The sequence below is a fragment of the Periophthalmus magnuspinnatus genome, chromosome 1 (genome assembly GCF_009829125.3).
Source record: "Periophthalmus magnuspinnatus isolate fPerMag1 chromosome 1, fPerMag1.2.pri, whole genome shotgun sequence".
Taxonomy (NCBI): Eukaryota; Metazoa; Chordata; class Actinopteri; order Gobiiformes; family Gobiidae; genus Periophthalmus; species Periophthalmus magnuspinnatus.
In genome coordinates, this window is record NC_047126.1 from 2,944,611 (window position 1) to 2,958,827 (window position 14,217).

The window sequence follows — 14,217 nt, forward strand, 5'->3', positions numbered from 1 at the left end:
AAAGCGATCGCAGCGATTCACTGGCCTTCAATATAAACGAAGAAAAGTAGAGCGTTCGAATCTCGTTCTCGACGTAAACATCCTTGGTTGAGCGGTTAGATCCACTGATGCACAGGTGGTCGATGCGATTCCGGCTCCCACAGATGAATGTTGTTATTGTGGCTAAGCGCTAAATAAAAATGTCATAAACAAGGGGTGTGAAACGCATTTTCGCCGAGGACTACATCAGGAAAATGGCCGCTCTCAAAGGGCCACATGTAACGTAAAATAAATGTAACAACTTTTTTAACTTGTTCATAAACCTTCTGTATTTATAACTTATTCAATTTACAAATATTGCATATGTATTTCCATAGATGTAAAAAATATGGCTGTATAACTTGTCATACCTTTTACTTTACGTTGTTGTGGGCCACATAAAATGACATGACGGGCCACAATCGGCTCGTGGGCCTTGAGTTTGACACGTGTGATTTAAACGTTACCATTCTATGTACGTAATGAGCTTTATATCATTGCTTGTCTGGCTTAGTTTGTTAGATTTCTAAACTGTAAGCAACAAAAGTCGATATTTTTGGAGAGTTTTTGGTTTTTAATCCATCACAGACTTGATTCAACTAATATGTAAAATTATAACTAGAATTAAAGTGAACACGGTGGTTGAATGTCTTCACTTTCGAGGTGTATAAAGTCGTTTACCTGAATAACATTTCGTGCCAAAATGTTTAAAATTTGGAGTAAAGTTGTGAGCCTTAAGCGCTGGGCTCTCTGACATTTAAAATCAACAGATTACCTCACATGAAAAGAAAATACCGCCCGGGAGCCCACAAAAACAACAATTACTGTAACTGTCCTGGCCTGTCTGAACACGGAGTAAAAAGAAACGTGCAAAAAGACCCACAAAAGGACGAGTGCGTAAAAAACTAGGCCAGTGTCCATACATGACGATCTGGGAGTGGCTAACAGCTCAGGTGTGTTACTCCAAATACAGTGACATAACGCAGTTTGGCACACAGGGGAGATATTTACAACACAACTTCAGACATGTTGGAATCTACAAATACGTAGAAACAAGAATTACGAGAATGCAAATACGTCTCTGCGGGGAGTTTGTGGTAATCGAGAGCAGACAGATAAACCCAGGGTGACCTTTAAAGGGCCCGTGTGACGCGTGTGTCATGAGGTGATACAGGAAGTGCTCCACTGTGTTTTTAAATTCCATTTGGATCATTTCTACCCTGGAATTGGCTCTACAGTGGTCCTCGTTTACGTTCTAAAAATAACCCGCATTAGGCGAAATCTGTGAAGTATCAGCTAAATTTTTTACATTATTCTCTCTGTTTTTGTCTGTAAAACCCCTCACCACACACTTTATACACTTTTCTCACACAGGCGTTAACATTTTCTCACATTTCTCTCTCGTTTAAACACAAAGTTCAAACCTTCGTAGGCGTCTTTGTCGGTGCGGAACGTTTCATCGACATTGTGGGTTTTGTCGGGGAGAAAACAAATTGCAAACGTACAGCACTTCAGAGTCACACTGAGATCCAACGTTTATGTGAATTTGTCTGAATACATTCTGTACTGGACAGGAGACACGGCACGGAGGAGACTGATGGACAATGGTCTACAGTCCAACAGCCAATCAGGACACACGACACAATGGTCTACAGTCCAACAGCCAATCAGGACGCACAACACAATGGTCTACAGTCCAACAGCCAATCAGGACGCACGACACAATGGTCTACAGTCCAACAGCCAATCAGGACGCACGACACAATGCACGTTCACTAAATAAAATCAGTAAAACAGCGAGGCCGCGAAAGGTGAACTGCAATATAGTGAGGGACAACTGTATACTAAACAAAAAGGTAAAAGGAGCTGTTTACTTGGAAACCACCTCTTCGTGACATCACAAGGTGGAACAGAGCATTCTGAGCTTTGGAGATGTTACAGACTAATAATAAAGCGTGACTCAAACATGTGTGAATGAAACAAAACACAACTCCAGGTCTGTTTTGGATGACGTACCGACGCTCTAACGTGACGTAAAGCTCACAGGAGTCCATTTCGCGTAATATAGGACTTTTAAAGTGGGAGGACATCGGAATAATTGAAATAGCTGAGGTCTGTCTAGAACAATATAAAACTCATCACAACAGCGCTCTCGAGTATAAACCAAATGTGAGAGACGCTATTAAGTCCTAAACCAGAAAAGCAGCGATGCAAAGACAAGAGCAGATCCGTGGGAGGGCATTTTGTCAGAAGAATTTCCCTCTTGCTGAAAAATCCTTCAGCCATTTACGAGGGAAAAGTGGAGGTGGGTTTCATCATTCTGCACTTGTCTGCGGACTCTACTTGGCTACTAATCTGTATGTTTTAATCTGCCTTCTCCTCGACAGTCTCGCTCACTCAATTCAAAGAGATTTAAAAGATAACACTAGTGAAGAGTAGTGGGGCTGTCGACCACACAACTCACAGCTTTTGTGCGCTGGCTTATCAGGCTTAGCAGATATCACAGAGGCATTCTCCAGTTCTGCAAAGCTGTGGTGAAACTACAAAACTACTTTTCGGGAATATGTTATAAAAGCACAAACGGGTCAAATTTGGTGTGGTTTTTGCTTTCTAAATGGTTCAGAACTTGAGTAAGAATGGGGATTTGTAGAGTTTGTTAGAGTACGACGCATGTTTTGAGGAGCAATCGGTTAAAACTAGATTAAATGAAATGTTTCAGCAAATGTCGCGATAGAAATACAGCTTAAAGTGGAGTCGTTTTGCCCGTCACAAGATCGGATAAACAGAGAGTTAAGGGCATTCAGTGCTCAAAGACGCAACCCAAACCAACACGTAATTACTGGGGGAATTCAGGATGTAGGTTTCTTCAGCTCTGATACAGATTTCTTTCTTTACCTTTATTTATACAGCCCAAACTGCATTTATTTCCTTTAAACTAACGTAAAATAAGACTAAACCGATCCAAATGTGTTATATATATCTCAAGTAACTACTAGGCCTGTTGTGAGAAATACATTATCAACTTATCATTCAGTACCTGGAAGCTGGAACAGTATATTTTGAGGCTTTATATTTTTACGTGTACATTTTCTTTGTAAACATTGGGAGATTTGGGGGACTTTTGTTGTAATACTAAAACATTTGAGCTTTAAATCGTCGAAAAAGTCACTTCTATATTTTTACGTGTACATTTTCTTTGTAAACACGGGCAGATTTGGGGTATTTTTGTTGTAATACTAAAACATTTGAGCTTTAAATTGTCGAAAAAGTGTCTTCTAAGGCTATTTATTGAGCCTTAAAAGCGCATTCTGTTATTTACCTGTTCCAGCTCAGGCCTTTTGAATGATACTGTCTATTTATACAATGGTTTACTGGGATTATCTTGCATTACTGCTATTGTGTCGTCAAGTAGTTTCAATATTCTCCTTTATCGCAGTGCATCTCTGTACCAACAGATCGTGCTTCGAACTTTGTTTTCGTGACAGGCCTGGTAACGACAGAACATCTTTGCGTGACGAGAAGTTCAAACATTATGAGACTTTCTATGACGAGTAAAAACATCACTAATAAGAACACATTTTTATCCATCGATATCAGTTCATGTCATCTGAGTTTTATGTTTTATACCTTATACTGACGTCAGCTTTAAGAGTAAAAACACATGCTTGCTCTAAACCTTGACGAATGTTACGTGAGCAAAACTCTAAGGACACCCTGCCCTTTAAACCGTCAGTCCCACCGCCCGGCCGCCGCCAAAAGCTCAGCCCGGAGTTGCTGCTGTGATGGCAACTTGTTAATCAGTATATCTACACATGCATGCTAAGCAGTCCTGTTTGATTTCACATTGAAGTTGGTCTGCTCCTTTTCCAAGATTAGCTTCAAGCACTGACTGGGAGAAGCACTATGGTTAAAAACTGATGAACCAGATGTTTCTACGGCGATATAAAGCTAGAAGTTAGAAAAACGACAGCATAAAAACAAACAGTGGTTAGCAGATTGTGACAGAAAGTTGTCACGAGTGTTACAGTTAGAAAAATATTAAATAACAAACACATACGCCGCAGCTGGAAATGTGTCAACACTATCTAAACCACTGCATCATAAAACTGTGGTTTACGGCTTGCACGCTTTGGGTCGTCATTAACACATACGCTGCAAGTGTGTGTGCAAAAACAGCTACTCTGAGATCAATAAATATGAGATGAAAAGACTCAGCAATGTAATAAATATATGTGAATGCCATTAAACTGCTTCATACAACAGAGAGAACACTCAAAATGCAGCTGTTTCATACAATAAAGAGAGAACACTCAAAAATGAAGCTTCTGTTTCATACAATAAAGAGAGAACACGCAAAATGAAGCTTCTGTTTCATACAACAGAGAGAGAACACTCAAAATGCAGCTTCCATTTCATACGAGATAGAATACGCAAAATGCAACTTCTGTTTCAAACAACAGAGAGAAAACACTGAAAATGCAGCGTCTGTTTCATACAACAGAGAGAATACTCAAAATGAAGCTTCTGTTTCATACAAGAGAGAGAGAACACTCAAAATGCAACAGAGAGAACACTCAAAATCCAACTTCTATTTCATACGAGATAGAATACTCAAAATGAAACTTCTGTTTCAAACAACAGGGAGAGAAAACACTCAAAATGAAGCTTCTGTTTGATACAACAGAGAGAACAGTCAAAATGCATCTTGTTTGCACAGTCTAACAGACATCAGGGGCAGACAGGTTAATGGCTCTGGTTGCGCTCACTTCCAGTTGGCTCATAACATAAAAGATTGTGAGATTGTGCGGTCCAAAAATAAGTGTTTATAAAAAATGATAAAACACCTTACCTGTCTGTCTATCCTGTCCAAAACCCGGGACCTTGACAGCCTATATATTCCAATAAACCAAGAGACAAAAAGAAACCACACATCAATCTTACGAAACCGAGCTAAAAATACTGAAAAAGCAATGTAGATTTAATGGAAAAACAAACAGATGAGTGTCCTCTTGCACTGACCTGTCTCCCCCAGAAGCAGCGCCGTCACGTGAACAGCGACACCTAGCTTGATAGATCCAAAGTAAACTTCTACAAACTTCTAAATAAATGCACAACAAAGTTTAACTAAAAGAAAATGGTGATATTTTACGCATAGCTGCCAGGATGTGAAGAAGCGCTCTCACTCTGAGCGAGAGTCCGGGTGCAGGGGGAGTGTGCTCTGTGCCGCGGGTGGTTACCTGACTCCAGTCATTCCGGTGAGACCAGCCTCCACACGGCACACAGAGCTAACAGAGCTAACAGAGCTAACAGAGCTAACGGCGGCTAACGGGGCTAACGGGGCTAACAAAGCTAACAGCGCCCAATAGAACTAATAGAGCTAACGATGCTAACAAAGCTAACAGGGGCTAACAGGGGCTAACAGCATCATGAACGAGCCTCATGTTTCCTGTTGTTGTCTGCAGGACTTAACCACAGCACGTAGGCGTCCCCAAATCACACAGACAAGCTTTATTTTTGTCTACCCCCCGCAGGTGATTATTTATTAATGATGTATAACTGCTAAAGTCTCAGCAAAGCAAGTTTTAACATGTTACCATATTAATTACACCTCATTATGAGTCAGTATGAATTATTATTATTATTATTATTATTATTATTATTATTATTATTATTATTATTATTATTATTATTATTATTATTATTAATAATAATAATTTATTATTTATTTATTTATTTTTGAATCAGTTATTACAGGGTTTCAGATGACATCACAATAGTCTATAAGACAATGATATCTAACATAGATTATATTAAATTTATAGAAATTAAAATGCAGACCTTTGTTGTAGTACATATACTTGGGGGTCTAGTCACTGATAGCAGGGCTGGCCCTAGCTTTCAGGGGGCCCTAAGCCCTAATTTGTCTTTGGGGCCCCGACAGTGTATGTATCCTGGCTCAGCTATTGGAGATTTACCTTTGACAACATTGTGACTGTTCTGACCACCTTGATCAATTATATTTGTATTTATATGACCAACATCAGACTGAAAACATGCAGAATGTCACAACTACCATAGTCACAAGAACAGTACACAAATATATAAGGGGAGTCAAGAATTCTAGACAAATTTCTAGTGGATTTTAATGTGTTCCAGTTGGCGACAGTGGGATTACATTTAGATTATAAAGGGTCTTTGCACCGGTGTAAACACAGAGCTGCCCTCATCTCTGCCCGACTCAAAAACAAATGTAGCAGCAGCAGATATTTTGCTACTCTACATATAAAACAGATGTAATCGTTTGAGAGGGATATTTAGGCTGCCGTAACACACAAGCCCTGTGCCCAATAAAACTTGATAATGTATGGGCTCTTGGGGGCCCTCTGCTGGCCTCAGGCCCTAAGCAGCTGATTAGTCCACTTATAGGCTATTTACAATTTGGATTTTCCATGGCTAAGTACAGTGTTATCAATAGGACAAGCTCTTATCCCGCATCTGAAAGTATGACATCATCAAGTCTGAAAACTACCAATAAGAACGTCTTTTCACTTCACTCTTTTATTTCCATCATTTACATTTTTGGACAGATGTATCTTAAGTTGTTTTCGAGACTATAAATAAACAAATGCCATATCTGTTCAGAGATAACACTTTGTTTGATTCAGCATGTATGAATATATGAATGAATTTACATGTATTTTATGAACTATGATTATATTTTTACGTGTATTGTGTTTTTCAGAGTAGAGTACTATGGATGTCATGCCACACGATGAAGTTAGATCGTCATTACTGAGGTGAGACTGTATGAAGGTGCAATGCAGTAAAAATAGGCCATGCTATTTTTATATTTTTCTATTATATAGGCTACACGGCTTTCCCACAAGCCATGAGAACATATTTGAGGTTTGATTTATGGATTTAGTAGACCGTTAACTAAGTGGCCATGTGAGTTAAGGATGCTCTGTTTCAAATTCCCGTAGGTTTATTAATGTACGTGTCAGAATTTTAGCCAAGTGAGCTAACATGATTCTTTTATTTTCATTTAGCAAAAACAAAAAACATCTGATTAATTCTTTATGTTCCCTCTTCTCTTGCATGTGAGTATAAAGGCAGAATGTCCTTGGCTGTGGTCCACTGTGTTCTGTGTAAATAAACGCACTGACAAGGCCTACTTCTGTTTCTCAAGTCTTCTTCACATGATCAGCTGTAGACGGATACGGCAGCCGCGCAAACACACCGTACAGCTTTGCATGAACAGTTCAGCTAACTGCCTTTGTACTGATGAAAGAGGTGTAGTAACCTTTCTGCGACAACAATGACTCTATCCTTTTGTACCGGTGAACTCATGCATAGGAAGCACTTCTCTTTGTTTGCTTTCAGGCCTGGTGAATGTGCACGATACTGTATGAAGCTGTTTTATTGTTCGAAGTCCATAACTAACTCGAGTCAAATAACCCATGTGCGACATGTGACCTGAATGGCGTCAAAGGAGTCACATAAAAAGATGAACTAAAATACCCGTCGACAGAAGTATAAGTGTTCAGAACAAAAAGGCTTGATTGGTGTTTAATTGTTTAGGACATCTGTTAAGTGTGTTCAATCCTCAAAGTCATAAACCACACAAAATGACTAAGATCTAAAAAAGAAATCTGCTTTTATCCATCCATTTTCTTCCACTTATCTGGATCCAGGTCTCAGTGGGCGGCAGCCTAAGCAGGGACTCCAAGACTTCCCTCACACCAGACACTTCCTCCGGTGTCTGGGACCTCCACAAGGCTTTTCCAGGCCAGCTGAGAGACATTAACCTTGTCGCGATTCGCCCCAGTGCCCTTAAATGCTCTGTTTGAACAGTATATTTAACGGCTTACGTAACTTCCGGTGCGACAAGTGTTGTCCCATTTCATGCACCCGCGGCCAAAAATATGCCCTGTGTTTCCGTGGAGATTGACCATAACCAAAGCGTGCATCCGAGCAACTTCACGCACCGCTATATCCCATCTTGCACCACGGCAACACAAAAAAGAAATGAAAATAAAGTACGCTATGCAATACACGTTCAAATGTAAGTCCTGTTTCACGTCACCTACAACAGTGCGACATGAAACTGTTAAAATGTGAGTAAAGATCTGAATGAGGCGACTCTCAGTGACGTCTTGTTCATTTGTGTTTTACAGTAATCTCTGTGTAACTGACCAAACGGTGAGCGTAATTATCCCTGACACTTGTGTATTAGTGCAGCTGTCGTAATGTTTAATATTCATCCTTATTTAAGAATATGCTTTTGTCTTTAAAGAGCGACGAGCAGACGATGGAGAGGGGAGAATGGGCACTTAGTCACCAGTGCCAAATTCTCCGCAAGCGCACAGACATCGGTTGAAGTGCACTCTATGTCCCATTTCGGCACGAAGGCGGCTACACGGAGGAGTACCCTTCGTCGGGCGGGTACTTCGAACGGTACATCGAAAGGTACTTCAAACGGTGCATTTTGGCGAATTGGGACGCAGCCTGAGTCCCTCTAATCTTTGGTCTTCCCTGGGGACAGATGACTGAACCGCCTCAGCTGGCTCCTCTCTCTACGAGCAGGGGCTCTACTCCGAGCTTCTCCCATGTGACTGAGCACCTCTCCCTATCTCTAAGGAAACACCCAGCCACCCTGTGGAGGATACTCATTTCGTCTGCTTGTCTTGCCCTGGGGCAGTTTCCAGCTGAGTGTGAAGTGGCTGGGATGAGAATCAGCTCCTCTAAATCCGAGGCCACGATTCTCGACCGGAGAAAAGCGTCTTGTCCTCTTCAGGTGGGTGGAGAGTCTCTGCTTTAAGTGGAGGATTTCAAGTATCTCAGGGTCTGGTTCATGAATGAGGGAATATAATTTTATGATGAGTAAAGTCAAAAGGTCCTTTACATTATTAAATAGATATTACATTGTTTAGAACATTATTTTTTCATGTTACATTTCATATTAGCTTGATCTTGTGGACGTAAATTTTAAGGCGGCTGATTTTTTTTGCCTCGTTTCGCTGCGTTTTACCGATTCAACGTCCCTCAGTCGACAAAAGCAGTCACCAGAATTGGGAACATCCAAATCCCTTAACAAGTGAAGAGGCGTAAACATGCAGAAACCAGACTCTTCTGGCCCCAGTGAACTGTGAAAAAGTCAGAAGATGCTGAAGATTTTGAAAATGTTACAGTTCTTTTCAGGCCAGACGACAGAAATTTTGGGGGTTCAGAGCAAGAAGGCTTTTATGCGCCCCTCTCTAATATAAATTCATGGGCAGTGGCTCCAATTCTGGGCCACTAAGACCCTGGGGCCCGGGACACCAGACCCCTTTGTCCCCCCCATCGACTCCCCTGCTTCTTCTGACCCATTTGAAGCCAACTTTTCTAAAATTGTATCACTAAAAGGGTCGATATTACACTATTTTCCAGTCTGTGGTATTATAAAGTTGTTTCCTCATCACAAACAGACCTGGAGTTGGGTTTTGTTTCATTCGCACGTGTTTAACTTAGGCTGAGTTCTTTTCTCAAACAGAAAACACTCTGTTGCAACTTGTGATGTCATGCGGTGATACAGGAAGTGCTCCACTGTCTCCACTGGAATCATTTGGATTATTTCAGCCCTGGAATTGCCCATCTCTGTAGACTGCAGTTTTGGCTTTGAACTGCACCGTATCAGTGGGAATAAAGCAATTAAATTTAAAATGTGATTAAATAAATGAGCACTACACAACAAAAATAAAGCTGTTTGCGATTAAATGTCTTTCTTTTAAACCGCACCGGTCAAACGCAAGGCCCACGGGCTAAATGTGGCCCGCCATGTCATTTTATGCGGCCCACAACAAGGTAAATTTAAAGGTATGACTGTCTTAAAATGTCAGTTTATCAGAAGATTGCAAGTTATACAGACTTTTTTTTATATATATCTATGGAAATACATATGCAAAAATTGTAAATGAAAGAAGTAATGAATACAGAAAGTTTATGAACAAGTTAAAAAAGTAGTTACGTTTATTTTACATTTACATCTGGCGTTTTGAGAGCGACTGTTTTCCTGATGTGGCCCTTGTGAAAATGTGTTTGGCACCTCTGTTTTAAACTATAATATAATGCAACTCAGTGTAAAAGTATTCAAAGTCTCTCTGGTAACACAATACATTACAATATACATTTTAATTTGGGTATTCAGTATTCTGTAAATAAATACACTTCAAACTATCTTTCCCATGTCATTCCCAGAGAAGTCGGCATTACGTAAACACTGAATCATATTTTCTTATTCTTATTATTAACGTCGTCCGGTTCTTCCTAATATTATTGTTCAAACTTGTATAATGACAGAAAATGTGTGCGTAATAATGTTTATATCTCTTTTCTTAAGGCACAGCAGGCAGAAGGACAGATTTAAAAGCTGAAAAGACAAGTCAGGAGGTACGTTCGACTCACGTGCGCTCGTTCTTTTAACTATAACTCTGCGTATTAGCCTGACACAACTTTATTTTTGTTCAGGTTATGCGACGTTCGCCCTTGTCTTCCAAAATCTCCCCCTCTCTCTCGCTCTTTCTGTCTTCACTTTCTGGTTTATAGTGATACCGTCTCACCTTGGTTTTAGGTGAAACTTTTATATCTAGTGGAGACATAAATCAGAAGAAAACTACAGGCCAAATGCATAATGTGAGTTAATGGCTGAGAATAAAAGGGCCCACTGAGACACCGTAGGAGGCAATTGTTCTGCACTTTGTCGTATTCTCCTGCTGCATCCAAGAGTTTGACCGTTTAACAGATAACTCGTTTACTTGTGTTATGCTGCTGCTGTTTTTTAGTGTTAATATGTAAATGTGTATATAAGTATGAATGTTTTAGGACCTGCGGGCGCTCTGTAAACTCCACTGTCTTGGTCGTCTCTGAGCGGCAGGAGGCGACGAACACATCTGGACTGAACTGGCTTTAAACTACGGTAAATTAACTTATTTATGAGAACACTACAGCACTTTAAAATGACTGGAAGCACTTTAGCCACATACGCACTTTATAAACAGGCACTTTAGACCGTATGGAGTGTGATTTTTCTGTGATCTGTGGAGTTGTTTGATTGTTGTTCGTGTTGTCCTGTCTCTTGTCTCGTTTTAGATGTTGAAAATTGAATGAAAATTAGCCGTGCAGCGAACTTCAGCACATTTACACGTGTATTTTTTACTGGTGTTTATTAATGTGCATTGTCCCTTTTAAATAAATAAATAAATAAATAATGCAATCAGACAGTTACAATTATGGTTCATAGAGTTAAGCTGCGAAAATGTGTAGTTTTGGGTTGTTGGATCATTGTGTCGTGCGTCCTGGTTGGCTGTTGGACTGTAGACCATTGTGTCGTGCGTCCTGATTGGCTGTTGGACTGTAGACCATTGTGTCGTGCGTCCTGATTGGCTGTTGGACTGTAGACCATTGTCCATCAGTCTCCTCCGTGCCGTGTCTCCTGTCCAGTACAGAATGTGTTCAGACAAATTTACATAAACGTTGGATCTCAGTGTGACTCTGAAGTGCTGTACGTTTGCAATTTGTTTTCTCCCCAACAAAACCCACAATGTCGATGAAACGTTCTGCACCGACAAAGACGCCTACGAAGGTTTGAACTTTGTGTTTAAACGAGAGAGAAATGTGAGAAAATGTTAATGCCTGTGTGAGAAAAGTGTATAAAGTGTGTGGTGAGGGGTTTTACAGACAAAAACAGAGAATAATGTAAAAAATGAAGCTGATACTTCGCGGATTTCGCCTGTTGCGGGTTATTTTTAGAACGTGACCCCCGCGATAAACGAAGGACCACTGTACTCTGTTTTCTGATCTGTTCTAATGTCGTTTCCTCATCACAAACAGACCTGGAGTTGTGTTTTGTTTCATTCACACATGTTTAACACACACACACAGACGCTGCATAGTTCTTCTCTCAAACTGAAAACACTCTGTTCCACCTTGTGATGTCATCACGTGGTGATACAGGAAGTGCTCCACTGTGTTTTTAAACTCCACACACCTTCATTTCTAGAATCATTTGGATCATTTCACACCTGGAATTGCCAATTTCTACTGAACTAAAGGTAAAACGTAGCTGTTAACTTGAAAACTGCCACTTCATGACATCACGAGGTGGAACAGAGCGTTTTGAGGTTTGGAGACGAATAAATGACACAAAACACAACTCCAGGTCTGTTTTTGACGCAGTAACAACATTATAACATGACTTAAACCTCACAACCATTTTTTTTTTTGATGTGAATATACAATTTTGTCGGTTTAGTGTTTAAAAAAAGTAATGAATCCTGTAAAGTTGAATGCGAATTACGATGTGCGGCCAAACGGGTTTTTTGTAAGTATAGTCGGTTACCATAGAAACCGTGCATCCATATGATCTGTACCGTAATAATAATACAAAAAAAAAAGCTTTCATATCGCTGCTGGTTCTTCCATTTGATCTGACACATTGGCTGCTGTGTTAAATATGAACCGTTGCACAATATGAAGAGGGATCCAGGGCCGTCTCCTTGAAAGGTATAATTGTACTGACAGGTATCGGAGGCCACACGTGATAAATGCGCCACCTCTGTCGTTTCACACGTTCGTATTTCACTTGTTTCTGTGTCTAAGCGTCCCCACATTGACCGTACAGACGTGTGCTGGCCCCGTGTTGACCGTGTGTTATCGTGCGACTCACATACATTCAGACTTTCCTACTGTTCTCTTATTCTCTCTTCCCACTCGCTTCTCTTCTCCTCCTGCTTGCCTCTCACTCTCTCACACTCTCACACACACACACCCCCCCTCTCTTTTTCTCTCTTCCTCTCTCTCTCTCTCCATCTCTCGTGCGATCCTCGTATCCACCGGCAACTGCGCTAAACAGCCTCTTTCCCGGAGCCGCGGATGCTTCACTTGACTAATTATCCTCGAAGTGCCACTGAAGACCCTTATATTTAGCGCGGTGACCTACTGAAGAAGTGCAGACACACGTAGGGCTGGAGGCAGGAGCTTAACACCGGACCAGCGCTATCTTTTTTTTTTTTTTTTTCTATACACAGAGAACGGAGGGTTTCTGCGCGGGCACATCGTCGCCAACTGAGGAGCGCTTTGCTTCAAAAGAAACGAGAAGGAAGCGGCAGACGGAGGGGCACAGCCGGAGAGAGCGCAAAGGCAAACGCGGAATGTTCGTTTTCTGCAAGAGCACATCCTCCTAGAGACGACAACTCTGTGAAATCACCACAGATAAAGAGGTGAGAGCTTTTCAGGGCAGTGCTTTTTTAACCTACTCCCTCGGTGCGAACGAGGCAGCGCATGTACATCATCATGACCCATATTACTGAACCTGTGGTGCGGCGCGGCTGGAGTCCTGTGTTCCCTTCTCCTTTGCTTCTTCTGCCTTCACAGCTCAGACATCACAGCGACCACTTGTTGGCGTGACATCTGAGTTGTGTAATGACTGGTATAATGATGAATGTTTTTTTTGCGCTGTGAGGTTTGTGTAGTACTAGTGTGTGTGTGTGTGTGTGTTTGGGTCCGGGCTGTGGGCTGGAGTGTGTGCCAGGAGTCAGTGAGGCGCTCTTTTCTAGCCGTGGAGCCAGAGCGAGGCTTAAGGATGCACATCATGGTGAACGACAGAGACGGCAACACAAGAGACAATCTGTCACAGCAGCCTAAAGCCCCGTCCCCCCCCCCCCTCCCGAGAGCGCGGGGACGGGACAGTACTCACATCCCACACCAACTTATCGCTACGGCAGACTTTTGAGGCACAAAGCGGACCAGACTGAACCATAAAGAGCCAAATACGGATTTATAAACCATTAACACGCTACGAGAAACAAAATGAATACTGTACATTTGCAGCTACTTCATCCCTGCCCGTAATATCTAAGCCTACAGTGTCCTCTATGTGCGCCTTTTGAAAATACATCTCGCTCTCTCATCTCAGGCAGGATTTCTTGACATTTTCAAAAAGGACACATGGTTTTACAAATAGGAAAGTGTAGTAAATAAGCCACAGGGACACAAACACAGCAGTGACACGTCGTCCATGTTTGGCGATTCTTTTAAAACGGCTCATTTTACCTCGTTTTTTTAAAGTCGTTTCCTCTGCAAAAACAGACCCGGAATTGTGTTTTGTTTCATTCACACATGTTTAACGCACAAATCCTGCATCTTTAGATTCTTGGTTCTTCT

General features: G+C 41.3%; 1 protein-coding gene across 2 annotated transcripts in view; it reads right to left on the minus strand.

The window, feature by feature from the left end:
- The window catches only part of palm3 (paralemmin 3), a 40,081-nt gene extending 34,789 nt beyond the window's left edge, over positions 1–5,292 (minus strand). The window contains exons 1-2 of one of the 2 annotated variants that reach the window (XM_055223411.1): positions 5,038–5,292; positions 4,868–4,907 (exon numbers count right to left, since the gene is read on the minus strand). The gene's annotated coding sequence lies outside the window, so the exon portion shown is untranslated. The remainder of the gene's footprint in view (positions 1–4,867; positions 4,908–5,037) is intronic. The other variant, XM_055223417.1, reaches the window with a different exon arrangement.
- Positions 5,293–14,217: the final 8,925 nt, after the last annotated feature.